Source organism: Rhipicephalus microplus, unplaced genomic scaffold (genome assembly GCF_043290135.1).
Source record: "Rhipicephalus microplus isolate Deutch F79 unplaced genomic scaffold, USDA_Rmic scaffold_632, whole genome shotgun sequence".
NCBI classification, from domain to species: Eukaryota; Metazoa; Arthropoda; class Arachnida; order Ixodida; family Ixodidae; genus Rhipicephalus; species Rhipicephalus microplus.
The window spans coordinates 5,001-17,500 of NW_027465190.1; the positions used below are offsets into that span (position 1 = coordinate 5,001).

At 61.4% G+C, this 12,500-nt stretch overlaps 1 long non-coding RNA gene and 2 other non-coding genes across 3 annotated transcripts in view; all 3 read left to right on the forward strand.

Moving 5' to 3' along the window:
• LOC142795349 (uncharacterized) overlaps nucleotides 1-11,267 on the forward strand; it is a 13,600-nt gene extending 2,333 nt beyond the window's left edge. Inside the window, exon 2 of the long non-coding RNA XR_012892965.1 lies at nucleotides 11,092-11,267. This is a non-coding gene — a long non-coding RNA (uncharacterized LOC142795349). The remainder of the gene's footprint in view (nucleotides 1-11,091) is intronic.
• Nucleotides 8,831-10,645, forward strand: LOC142795353 (small subunit ribosomal RNA). The gene has a single exon (XR_012892968.1). It is a non-coding gene; the product is annotated as a small subunit ribosomal RNA (ribosomal RNA).
• Nucleotides 11,268-12,364: 1,097 nt separating the features above from the next.
• LOC142795350 (5.8S ribosomal RNA) overlaps nucleotides 12,365-12,500 on the forward strand; it is a 153-nt gene continuing 17 nt past the window's right edge. The window contains exon 1 of the ribosomal RNA XR_012892966.1: nucleotides 12,365-12,500. This exon is cut by the window's right edge and continues 17 nt beyond it. This is a non-coding gene — a ribosomal RNA (5.8S ribosomal RNA).

A 12,500-nucleotide genomic window follows, 5' to 3' on the forward strand; every position in this document is an offset into this window, starting at 1 on the left:
CTCGCCCCGGCTGACGCAGTTTTCGCGCCGCCCGGCTGACGCGGTTTCGTGCCGCCCCGGCAGACGCGGTTTTCGCGCCGCCCCGGCTGACGCGGTTTCGTGCCGCCCCGGCAGACGCAGTTCGGACTTAGCACTTTTCGGCTGTGCCTGGCTGGCGGCCCACTCACTCGATCGCCATGTCTGTTTGCCACAGTTTTCCCGGTGGTGCCGCACCCGGGCTCGCCCCCGGCAGACGCGTTTTTTTTTTTCTTTCGCCCCGGCTGACGCAGTTTTCGCGCCGCCCGGCTGACGCGGTTTCGTGCCGCCCCGGCAGACGCGGTTTTTTGCGCCGCCCCGGCTGACGCGGTTTTTGCCGCCCCGGCTGACGCAGTTCGGACTTAGCACTTTTCGGCTGTGCCTGGCTGGCGGCCCACTCACTCGATCGCCATGTCTGTTTGCCACAGTTTTCCCGTGGTGCCGCACCCGGGCTCGCCCCGGCTGACGCAGTTTTCGCGCCGCCCCGGCTGACGCGGTTTCGTGCCGCCCCGGCAGACGCGGTTTTCGCGCCGCCCGGCTGACGCGGTTTCGTGCCGCCCCGGCAGACGCAGTTCGGACTTAGCACTTTTCGGCTGTGCCTGGCTGGCGGCCACTCACTCGATCGCCATGTCTGTTTGCCACAGTTTTCCCGGTGGTGCCGCACCCGGGCTCGCCCCGGCAGACGCGTTTTTTTTTTTCTTTCGCCCCGGCTGACGCAGTTTTCGCGCCGCCCCGGCTGACGCGGTTTCGTGCCGCCCCGGCAGACGCGGTTTTTTTGCACCGCCCCGGCTGACGCGGTTTTTGCCGCCCCGGCTGACGCAGTTCGGACTGGCACTTTTGGCTGAGCCTGGCTGGTGGCCCACTCACTCGATCGCCATGTCTGTTAGCCACAGTTTTCCCGGTGGTGCCGCACCCGGGCTCGCCCCGGCTGACGCAGTTTTCGCGCCGCCCCCGGCAGACGCGGTTTTCGCGCCGCCCCCGGCTGACGCGGTTTTTGCCGCCCCGGCTGACGCAGTTCGGACTTGGCACTTTTTGGGCTGAGCCTGGCTGGCGGCCCACTCACTCGATCGCCATGTCTGTTTGCCAACAGTCTTCCCGGTGGTGCCGCACCGGGCTCGCCCCGGCAGACGCGTTTTTTTTTCTTTCGCCCCGGCAGACGTGGTTCCCCCCCCCCCTTTTCGCTCGCCCCGGCTGACGAGGTTTTCGCGCCGCCCCGGCTGACGCAGTTTTCGCGCCGCCCGGCTGACGCGGTTTCGTGCCGCCCCGCGCCTGCGCGTTTCTCGCGCCGCCCCGGCTGACGCGGTTTTTGCGTCGCCCCGGCTGACACGGTTCGGACTTTGCACTTTTCGGCTGTGCCTGGCTGGCGGCCCACTCACTCGATCGCCATGTCTGTTTGCCACAGTTTTCCCGGTGGTGCCGCACCCGGGCTCGCCCCGGCTGACGCAGTTTTCGCGCCGCCCCGGCTGACGCGGTTTCGTGCCGCCCCGGCAGACGCGGTTTTCGCGCCGCCCCGGCTGACGCGGTTTCGTGCCGCCCCGGCAGACGCAGTTCGGACTTAGCACTTTTCGGCTGTGCCTGGCTGGCGGCCCACTCACTCGATCGCCATGTCTGTTTGCCACAGTTTTCCCGGTGGTGCCGCACCCGGGCTCGCCCCGGCTGACGCCAGTTTTCGCGCCGCCCCGGCTGACGCGGTTTCGTGCCGCCCGGCAGACGCGGTTTTCGCGCCGCCCCGGCTGACGCGGTTTCGTGCCGCCCCGGCAGACGCAGTTCGGACTTAGCACTTTTCGGCTGTGCCTGGCTGGCGGCCCACTCACTCGATCGCCATGTCTGTTTGCCACAGTTTTCCCGGTGGTGCCGCACCCGGGCTCGCCCCGCAGACGCGTTTTTTTTTTTTTCTTTCGCCCCGGCTGACGCAGTTTTCGCGCCGCCCCGGCTGACGCGGTTTCGTGCCGCCCCGGCAGACGCGGTTTTTTGCGCCGCCCCGGCTGACGCGGTTTTTGCCGCCCCGGCTGACGCAGTTCGGACTTAGCACTTTTCGGCTGTGCCTGGCTGGCGGCCCACTCACTCGATCGCCATGTCTGTTTGCCACAGTTTTCCCGGTGGTGCCGCACCCGGGCTCGCCCCGCTGACGCAGTTTTCGCGCCGCCCCGGCTGACGCGGTTTCGTGCCGCCCCGGCAGACGCGGTTTTCGCGCCGCCCCGGCTGACGCGGTTTCGTGCCGCCCCGGCAGACGCAGTTCGGACTTAGCACTTTTCGGCTGTGCCTGGCTGGCGGCCCACTCACTCGATCGCCATGTCTGTTTGCCACAGTTTTCCCGGTGGTGCCGCACCCGGGCTCGCCCCGGCTGACGCAGTTTTCGCGCCGCCCCGGCTGACGCGGTTTCGTGCCGCCCCGGCAGACGCGGTTTTCGCGCCGCCCCGGCTGACGCGGTTTCGTGCCGCCCCGGCAGACGCAGTTCGGACTTAGCACTTTTCGGCTGTGCCTGGCTGGCGGCCCACTCACTCGATCGCCATGTCTGTTTGCCACAGTTTTCCCGGTGGTGCCGCACCCGGGCTCGCCCCGGCAGACGCAGTTTTCGCGCCGCCCCGGCAGACGCGGTTTTCGCGCCGCCCCGGCTGACGCGGTTTTTGCCGCCCCGGCTGACGCAGTTCGGACTTGGCACTTTTTGGGCTGAGCCTGGCTGGCGGCCCACTCACTCGATCGCCATGTCTGTTTGCCACAGTCTTCCCGGTGGTGCCGCACCCGGGCTCGCCCCGGCAGACGCGTTTTTTTTTCTTTCGCCCCGGCAGACGTGGTTCCCCCCCCCCCTTTTCGCTCGCCCCGGCTGACGAGGTTTTCGCGCCGCCCCGGCTGACGCAGTTTTCGCGCCGCCCCGGCTGACGCGGTTTCGTGCCGCCCCGGCTGACGCGGTTTTCGCGCCGCCCCGGCTGACGCGGTTTTTGCGTCGCCCCGGCTGACACGGTTCGGACTTTGCACTTTTCGGCTGTGCCTGGCTGGCGGCCCACTCACTCGATCGCCATGTCTGTTTGCCACAGTTTTCCCGGTGGTGCCGCACCCGGGCTTGCCCCGGCAGACGCGTTTTTTTTTTTTCTTTTCGCCCCGGCTGACGCAGTTTTCGCCCCGCCCCGGCTGACGCGGTTTCGTGCCGCCCCGGCAGACGCGGTTTTTTGCGCCGCCCCGGCTGACGCGGTTTTTGCCGCCCCGGCTGACGCAGTTCGGACTTTGCACTTTTTGGCTGAGCCTGGCTGCGGCCCACTCACTCGATCGCCATGTCTGTTTGCCACAGTTTTCCCGGTGGTGCCGCACCCGGGCTCGCCCCGGCAGACGCGTTTTTTTTTTTCCTTCGCCCCGGCAGACGTGGTTCCCCCCCCCCCTCCGTCTTTCTTTTTGTTTTTTTTTTCGCCGCGGCTGAAGTGGATTTTTCGGTGCCTCGACGCCCCGGTAGTCGCGGTTTTTCCGTTTCCGCACGGCCCCGGCTGACGCTGCTCGGTCACAGTCGCCTTTTGTGAGGATTGCAGACTTCTTGAGCGCGGGTGTTTTTTTTTTTGTTGTTGTTGTTGTTTTATTACGCATTCGCTCCAGCAGACGCTGTTTAGACTTTTTGTTTCCTCTTTTATCCTGCGACGAGGTGACGAGGTTTATTCGGTGCCCCGCCGCCCCGGCTGAAGTGATTTTTCCTGTCCCGTGCCGCCCCGGCTGACGCGGTTGGGACTTCGCGTTTGTTCGGCCGCCACGGGTTTTGGCGCACTCGCTCGGTTGCTTGTTGTTGCCACTTGTTGCGAACCCAGGTTTCTTGAGCGAGCGCGGGCGTTTTTTCTTCCTTTCTTTCTTTGTTCTATGTGTTAGCGAATCGGCCTTTAATATCACACGAGGACTCACAACCAACAATTTTCAGTTTGAAGTGTAAAAAATCTGCAGGTGTTGACGTAACTGACTTGCCCCGTACCCTTGAGTACATCCATGAAGTTCTCGTAGTACTACTAAATCGCATTATTCCAAGTGGAGAAATTCCCATAAACTTGCAAACCTCTACACGAAAATCGGTGCGCGTGATAAAGTTGAAAATTATCGTCCGATATCAAATGTGCCTTCTATAACACAAATTCTAGGAAAAAAAAAAAAAACACTTGTTCGCCGTTCTCTGCGCCGTGACTGGCAGCACTCCGGCGAAGCGAAACGGGGTCGATTCGAGCACGATATCGGCGTCTTTCGACGTGCTCGCCGGCGACCGTCGCACGAGTACGTCGCACGAGCGCGTCTGCCGGGGCGCCGTTTGCGAAGCCGACGCAAAAGTGGGAACCGCCGCTCGGATGATCGCCGCTTTCGGCAGAGTGAGTGTTGGCACTCCGGGGAAGCGAAACAGCGTGAATGCGCCCACGAAATCGGCGTATTTTGAAGTGCCCGCCGGCGACCGTCGCACGAGTACGGTAAACCGCGTCAGCCGGGGCGTAGTTCGGGACGCCGACGAAAAAGTGGGAAGCGCAACTCGGATCTTCGCCGTTTTTGCAGGAGTGAGTGGCGGCCCTCCTGCGAGACCAAGAAGCATCGATTCGTGCACGAATTCGGCGCCTTTCGACGTGATCGCCGGCGACCGTCGCTCGAGTAGGGCAAACCGCGTCTGCCGGGGCGGGCTTCGGGACGCCGATGCGAAAGTGGGAAACGCTGCTCGGATGTTCGCCGTTTTTGGCCGAGTGAGTGCTGGCACTCGGGCGAAGCCAAACGGGGCCGATTACGGCACGATATCGGCGTCTTTCGACGTGCCCGGCGGCGACCGTCGCACGAGTACGGTAAACCGCGTCAGCCCGGGCGGAGTTCGGGACGCCGATGCGAAAGTGGAGAACGCCGCTCGGATCTTCGCCGTTTTTGGAGGAGTGAGTGGCGGCACTCCGGAGAAGCCAAGGAGCGCCAATTAGCGCACGATATCGGCGTCTTTCGACGCGCTCGCCGGCGACCGTCGAACGAGTAGGGCAAACCGCGTCTGCCGGGGCGGGGTTTACGACGCCGACGCAAAAGTGGGAACCGCCGCTCGGATGTTGGCCGTTTTTGGCAGAGTGAGTGCTGGCACACCGGCGACGCGAAAGAGCGCGAAAGCGCCCACGAAAGTGGCGTATTTGGACGTGCTTGACGGCGACCGCTGCAGGAGTACGAAAAACCACGTCAGCCGGGGCGAGCGACCCACGGCGGTCTGGGTGCTTATCGCTGCTATTATAGGGGCACCCCGGCAGACGCAGAAAAAAAAAATTTTTTTTCGACCTTCTTTTTTGCTGGTCGAGCTCGGGTAACCCAGGTCGCAATGGGAGCCGCGCACGAAAGCGGCGTCGCGAGACGCGTTCGCGGTCGCTAGTCGCACGAGCTCGGCAACCGCGTCAGCCGGCGCGGAGTTCGGGATGCCGACGGCTAAGTGGGTACCGCTGCTCGGATGTTCGCCGTTTTTGGCCGAGTGAGTGCTGGCACTCCGGCGAAGCGAAACGGGGCCGATTCGGGCACGATATCGGCGTATTTCGACGTGCTCGCCGGCGACCGTCGCACGAGTACGGCAAAGCGCGTCTGCCGGGGCGAGGTTTGCGATGCCGACGAAAAAGTGGGAAGCGCCGCTCGGATCTTCGCCGTTTTTGCAGGAGTGAGTGGCGGCCCTCCTGCGAGACCAAGAAGCATCGACTCGCGCACGATATCGGTGTCTTTCGACGTGCCCGCCGGCCACCGCCGCACGAGTACGGCAAACCGCGTATGCCGGGGCGGGGTTGGCGACGCCGACGCAAAAGTGGGAACCGCCACTAGGATGTTCGCCGTTTTTGGCAGAGTGAGTGCTGGCACACCGGCGACGCGAAAGAGCGCGAAAGCGCCCACGAAAGTGGCGTATTTGGACGTGCTTGACGGCGACCGCTGCAGGAGTACGAAAAACCACGTCAGCCGGGGCGAGCGACCCACGGCGGTCTGGGTGCTTATCGCTGCTATTATAGGGGCACCCCGGCAGACGCAGAAAAAAAAAATTTTTTTTCGACCTTCTTTTTTGCTGGTCGAGCTCGGGTAACCCAGGTCGCAATGGGAGCCGCGCACGAAAGCGGCGTCGCGAGACGCGTTCGCGGTCGCTAGTCGCACGAGCTCGGCAACCGCGTCAGCCGGCGCGGAGTTCGGGATGCCGACGGCTAAGTGGGTACCGCTGCTCGGATGTTCGCCGTTTTTGGCCGAGTGAGTGCTGGCACTCCGGCGAAGCGAAACGGGGCCGATTCGGGCACGATATCGGCGTATTTCGACGTGCTCGCCGGCGACCGTCGCACGAGTACGGCAAAGCGCGTCTGCCGGGGCGAGGTTTGCGATGCCGACGAAAAAGTGGGAAGCGCCGCTCGGATCTTCGCCGTTTTTGCAGGAGTGAGTGGCGGCCCTCCTGCGAGACCAAGAAGCATCGACTCGCGCACGATATCGGTGTCTTTCGACGTGCCCGCCGGCCACCGCCGCACGAGTACGGCAAACCGCGTATGCCGGGGCGGGGTTGGCGACGCCGACGCAAAAGTGGGAACCGCCACTAGGATGTTCGCCGTTTTTGGCAGAGTGAGTGCTGGCACTCCGGCGAAGCGAAAGAGCGCGAATGCGCCCACGAAAGTGGCGTGTTTGGACGTGCTTGACGACGACCACCGCAGGAAAACGAAAAACCACGTCAGCCGGGGCGAGCGACCCATGGCGGTCTGGGTGCTTATCGCTGCTATTATAGGGGCACCCCGGCAGACGCAAAAAAAAAAAAAATTTTTTTTCGACATTCTTTCTTGCTCGTCGACCTCGGGTGACCCAGGTCGCAGTGGGAGCCGCGCACGAAAGCGGCGTCGCGAGACGGCTTCGCGGTCGCTAGTCGCACGAGCTCGGCAACCGCGTCTGCCGGGGCGGAGTTCGGGACGCCGACGGCTAAGTGGGAACCGCCGCTCGGATGTTCGCCGTTTGTGGCCGAGTGAGTGCTGGCACTCCGGCGAAGCCAAACGGGGCCGATTCCGGCACGATATCGGCGTCTTCTCTACGTGCTCGCCGGCGACCGTCGCACGAGTACGGCAAAGTGCGTCTGCCGGGGCGGGGTTTGCGACGCGTACGCAATAGTGAGAACCGTCGCTCGGATGTTCGTCGTCTTTCGCCGAGCCAGTGCTGGCACTCCGGCGAAGCCGAACGGAGCCGATTCGGGCACGATATCGGCGTCTTTCCACGTGCTCGCCGGCGACCGTCGCACGAGTACGGTAAACCGCGTCAGCCGGGGCGGAGTTCGGGACGCCGATGCGAAAGTGGGAAGCGCCGCTCGGATCTTCGCCGTTTTTGGAGGAGTCAGTGGCGGCACTCCGGTGAAGCCAAGGTGCGCCAATTCGCGCACGATATCGGCGTCTTTCGACGTGCCCGCCGGCCACCGTCGCACGAGTACGGCAAACCTCGTCTGCCGGGGCGGGGTTTGCGACGCCGACGCAAAAGTGGGAACCGCCGCTCGGATGTTCGCCGTTTTTGGCAGAGTGAGTGCTGGCACTCCGGCGAAGCGAAAGAGCGTGAATGCGCCCACGAAAGTAGCGTATTTGGACGTGCTTGACGGCGACCGCCGCAGGAGTACGAAAAACCACGTCAGCCGGGGCGAGCGACCCACGGCGGTCTGGGTGCTTATCGCTGCTATTATAGGGGCACCCCGGCAGACGCAGAAAGAAAAAAAAAAAAAAATGGGGACATGGCGTGCGTCACCGTGCGGCTTCGCAGCGTTGCCGAAGTCGCCGAGCCCTTCGACTGAGCCGAACGGCGGACAGGGAACGTTGGTCGGCCGTTCTAACCTGTCGGTGCCACGCCGAGACGTCGTTAAGGAAAACCGCGTCGTGGGCCTCTACGACGCCGTCGAGTCGTTGTACGTTTGGTGTCCAGCGTGTCGGCGGCGAGTAGCGGACACGTCGTTCACGACTTCGGTCTTTCGCAGTCGACGCGAACTTGCGGAGAGTCGTGGTGCCTCACGTTTTCGGCAGAAACCGCGGCGGAATTTTCCCGTGCGTGCGCGCACGACCTCGGTGCTGTGCCGTCAGCGTAGTGTTGCACAAACTCGTGGCCTACCCAAGGTGCGGTACGTTTGCGGCCGTATCCTCGGTGGGAATTTCGTGAGTAGGGTCGCAAATTCTACGACCTCGGCGGGTTTGAGAGCGACGTAGACTTGTGGCACGCTCAACGTGCCACACGTTTCGGGGCACACCCGCGGTGAAATTTTCTCGAGTACGCTCGTATTAGTGCCCAAGGAGGTCTGGGTACTTATCGCTGCTATTATGTGGGGGTTCTCGTGAGCGGCGTACGCGAAAGCGACCGGGTGTCTGATATGCGGCGGGCTTCGGCCTCGTCAAGCGTGTCCTCGGGTCTGCTCCAGGGGAATCCACGGCAGTCGTCTGCAGCCTCATCCGCTTGATGCGTTAGGGGCTGGTTGTCGGACGGTGCCGTTTTACCACGATATCGAGGTGTGTTCCGTGTCGTCCTCGGGCGATTCAGATGCGAAAGCGCCGAAGACGCGGGCGTGACCCGTCGTCTGGCGGCTTTGCAGTCTCGGCTCCGTTGCTAGTTCCGGCCGGTCCACCGACAGTGCAGCGGGCTTGGGCAACCCGCACGGCGCGACCGAGTCGATGCAACGAAAAAGAGCGAGCATGAACGTGCTTCTTGCCGCACGGCTCCCACTCGTCTTTCGGGAAGGTTGTGCCGTAGCGAGCTCGAACGCCGTCATCTCGGAGTGCAAAATAAGCGTGTTGGGGCGCCTGAAGGTGGCCTCCGCCGCACACAGACTGCGTCCGGCCCGCCGAAGGCGAGGACGGACGCGCAGTCGAACGATTACCTGGTTGATCCTGCCAGTAATCATATGCTTGTCTCAAAGATTAAGCCATGCATGTCTAAGTACATGCCGAAATAAGGCGAAACCGCGAATGGCTCATTAAATCAGTTATGGTTCCTTAGATCGTTTCTTCCTACTTGGATAACTGTGGCAATTCTAGAGCTAATACATGCAGTGAGCCTGGAGCCCTTTGGGTAACGGGTGCTTTTATTAGACCAAGATCGATCGGGTTTCGGCCCGTATTGTGTGGTGACTCTGGATAACTTTGTGCTGATCGCATGGCCACGAGCCGGCGACGTTTCTTTCAAGTGTCTGCCTTATCAACTTTCGATGGTAGGTTACTTGCTTACCATGGTTGTTACGGGTAACGGAGAATCAGGGTTCGATTCCGGAGAGGGAGCCTGAGAAACGGCTACCACATCCAAGGAAGGCAGCAGGCGCGCAAATTACCCACTCCCGGCACGGGGAGGTAGTGACGAAAAATAACAATACGGGACTCTTTTGAGGCCCCGTAATTGAAATGAGTACACTCTAAATCCTTTAACGAGGATCAATTGGAGGGCAAGTCTGGTGCCAGCAGCCGCGGTAATTCCAGCTCCAATAGCGTATACTAAAGCTGCTGCGGTTAAAAAGCTCGTAGTTGGATCTCAGTTCCAGACGAGTAGTGCATCTACCCGATGCGACGGCTCGGACTGAACATCATGCCGGTTCTTTCTTGGTGCACTTCATTGTGTGCCTCGAGATGGCCGGTGCTTTTACTTTGAAAAAATTAGAGTGCTCAACGCAGGCGAGTCGCCTGAATAAACTTGCATGGAATAATAGAACAAGACCTCGTTTCTGTTCTGTTGGTTTTTGGAATACGAGGTAATGATTAAGAGGGACGGACGGGGGCATTCGTATTGCGGCGCTAGAGGTGAAATTCTTGGACCGTCGCAAGACGAACTACTGCGAAAGCATTTGCCAAGAATGTTTTCATTGATCAAGAACGAAAGTCAGAGGTTCGAAGGCGATCAGATACCGCCCTAGTTCTGACCATAAACGATGCCAACCAGCGATCCGCCTGAGTTACTCAAATGACTCGGCGGGCAGCTTCCGGGAAACCAAAGTATTTGGGTTCCGGGGGAAGTATGGTTGCAAAGCTGAAACTTAAAGGAATTGACGGAAGGGCACCACCAGGAGTGGAGCCTGCGGCTTAATTTGACTCAACACGGGAAAACTTACCCGGCCCGGACACTGGGAGGATTGACAGATTGAGAGCTCTTTCTTGATTCGGTGGATGGTGGTGCATGGCCGTTCTTAGTTGGTGGAGCGATTTGTCTGGTTAATTCCGATAACGAACGAGACTCTAGCCTATTAAATAGGTGCGGGGTTCCCAGCACCTTACAACCTTCTTAGAGGGACAAGCGGCTCCTAGCCGCACGAAACAGAGCAATAACAGGTCTGTGATGCCCTTAGATGTCCGGGGCCGCACGCGCGCTACACTGAAGGAAGCAGCGTGTCTTTATCCCTGTCTGAAAAGACTGGGTAACCCGTGGAACTTCTTTCGTGATTGGGATAGGGGCTTGCAATTGTTCCCCTTGAACGAGGAATTCCCAGTAAGCGCGAGTCATAAGCTCGCGTTGATTACGTCCCTGCCCTTTGTACACACCGCCCGTCGCTACTACCGATTGAATGATTTAGTGAGGTCTTCGGACCGATGTCCGGCGCGGCCTTTCGGTTGCGCCGGTCTGTTGGAAAGATGACCAAACTTGATCATTTAGAGGAAGTAAAAGTCGTAACAAGGTTTCCGTAGGTGAACCTGCGGAAGGATCATTAACGGATTGTGAAGGGTGAGCGCCTCAGCTGCGTCTGCGCCCGACACTTTCTGCCGCTGACCCCGTTTGGACGCGGGGTCGGCTTTTCCCCACGGGGCTGCCTGAATGTGGAGCGGCACCCCGTGACAAATTGTTGCGCCCAGCGGACGCCAACACCGCGACCTTGGACGGTCGGCCAGGTGGCGGACGCGGGTACAAACGGCGCAACGCACTCATAGGTCGGCTTTCGACCCGCCACTGCACCGTGGCTCGAAGCGCTCGAAATGCGCGACCCGACCGCTGCGGGACCGCCTAGTACTGTAAACAGGAGCGGCGGAGCGCGAACGGCGAGTCGTGGTTACGTCGGTAGAAGGCGAGGCTGCGCGTTCCCGAAACGCCAGCCGAGTGCCCTCCCGACCGTTCGAGCGTGCAAGAACGAGACCCGACAATCGCGCGGCGACTGCCAAGTACGAGAGGAACGGCACAAGCGTCGGCGGTCGGTCAAGGAACTGGCGATGTGACGGGTCCGCTGTGCACCAGTGCATACCGTCCCGCCGTCCGCGGCAAGCGCCTCCGCGTCCTCGGGTGACGGAGGCTGCCGGTCGGTTCTTGCAGGCGAGGGATCTCGCTGGCACCGGTTCGCGTTGACGCGCGGCCGGTCATGGCACGGCGATGCGACGGCCGAGGTGCGCAGTACTCGATGGAGGAACCGCACGCTCCGATGACCGTCCCGCCCTCCGCGGCGTATGCGTACCGACCGTAATGGTTGCAGCAGCGCCGGCCGGCTTTTGAATTCGCCACACGAAACACGGTGCGAGATCGCGGTTAGGGGAGCGTCGACGTTGCCAGGCGTTTTGCTTGCTGCCGAGGGAAAGGCGGCACGGCCACGTCGCGCTCGTCGCGATTAGCGGGTCTGCGCGCTTTGGGAAGGTGCCGCAACGACTTGCCGAAAGAGGAAGCACGGAAGAACGAGGGACTTGGACGTCCCGACAATTGAACGCACTTGCGGCCAGGCCCTTGCTGGCTTCGTTCTTCCGCCTCGAGTAGGCTCGTACGCGGCTCCGGCGCCGAAAGTGGTCCTTGGCACCGACTTCGGTGGACGTGGGAAGTGCCGCGCAAGTACGGCGCGCCTGGCTCCACCTGTTGGCTAAAGTAGGCAGCCGGATCGGCATTTTGGTGTGCGGTGGCAAACCGTGGATGCGAAAAAAGCTTGTGCGATTTCGTGGAACAAAAAGCGGGGGTCCCCCTTTTTATGCGGAGGAGACCGACCCGCCTGCCGTGGTGAACCGCGACGCCACGGTAAAAACGGGAGAGGCTTGTCGATGGGACCGTGCATCCCGCGCTCCACGGAGGCCGGGAGGCGGCCGCCCGAGGAAATGTGTAGCCGTCGAGGCCCGCATCTGCGTGCACTCTTATCCAAATGGGTGTACCGCAGGCATTTTCTGGTTAGGCGGGCCAATGAGAGCGAGCACACAACGATACCTACGGGTCCGGCTTGGAGAACCGGCTTCGACGCCTCCCGAGTATTTATAGAGGGGTGGACCACGAAAGCACTCGCAAGTAGCGAAAGCGAAACGCCGTCCGAAACACACCGTTTGCTCGATTTGCGGCAGCCGAAAAAGGCGCGGCAGAGTTTTGGAGTCCAAGCGTGCGCTGAAAAGCGCCCTTCTTGGCCACTGTTTGGCCGAGTGCCAGAAACGTTTGGTTTTGACTGTACGGAATTGAACAAACACTTTTTCACGACTCTAAGCGGTGGATCACTCGGTTCTCGGGTCGATGAAGAACGCAGCCAGCTGCGAGACTTGGTGTGAATTGCAGGACACACTGAGCACTGATTCTTTGAACGCACATTGCGGCCTTGGGTCTTCCCTTGGCTT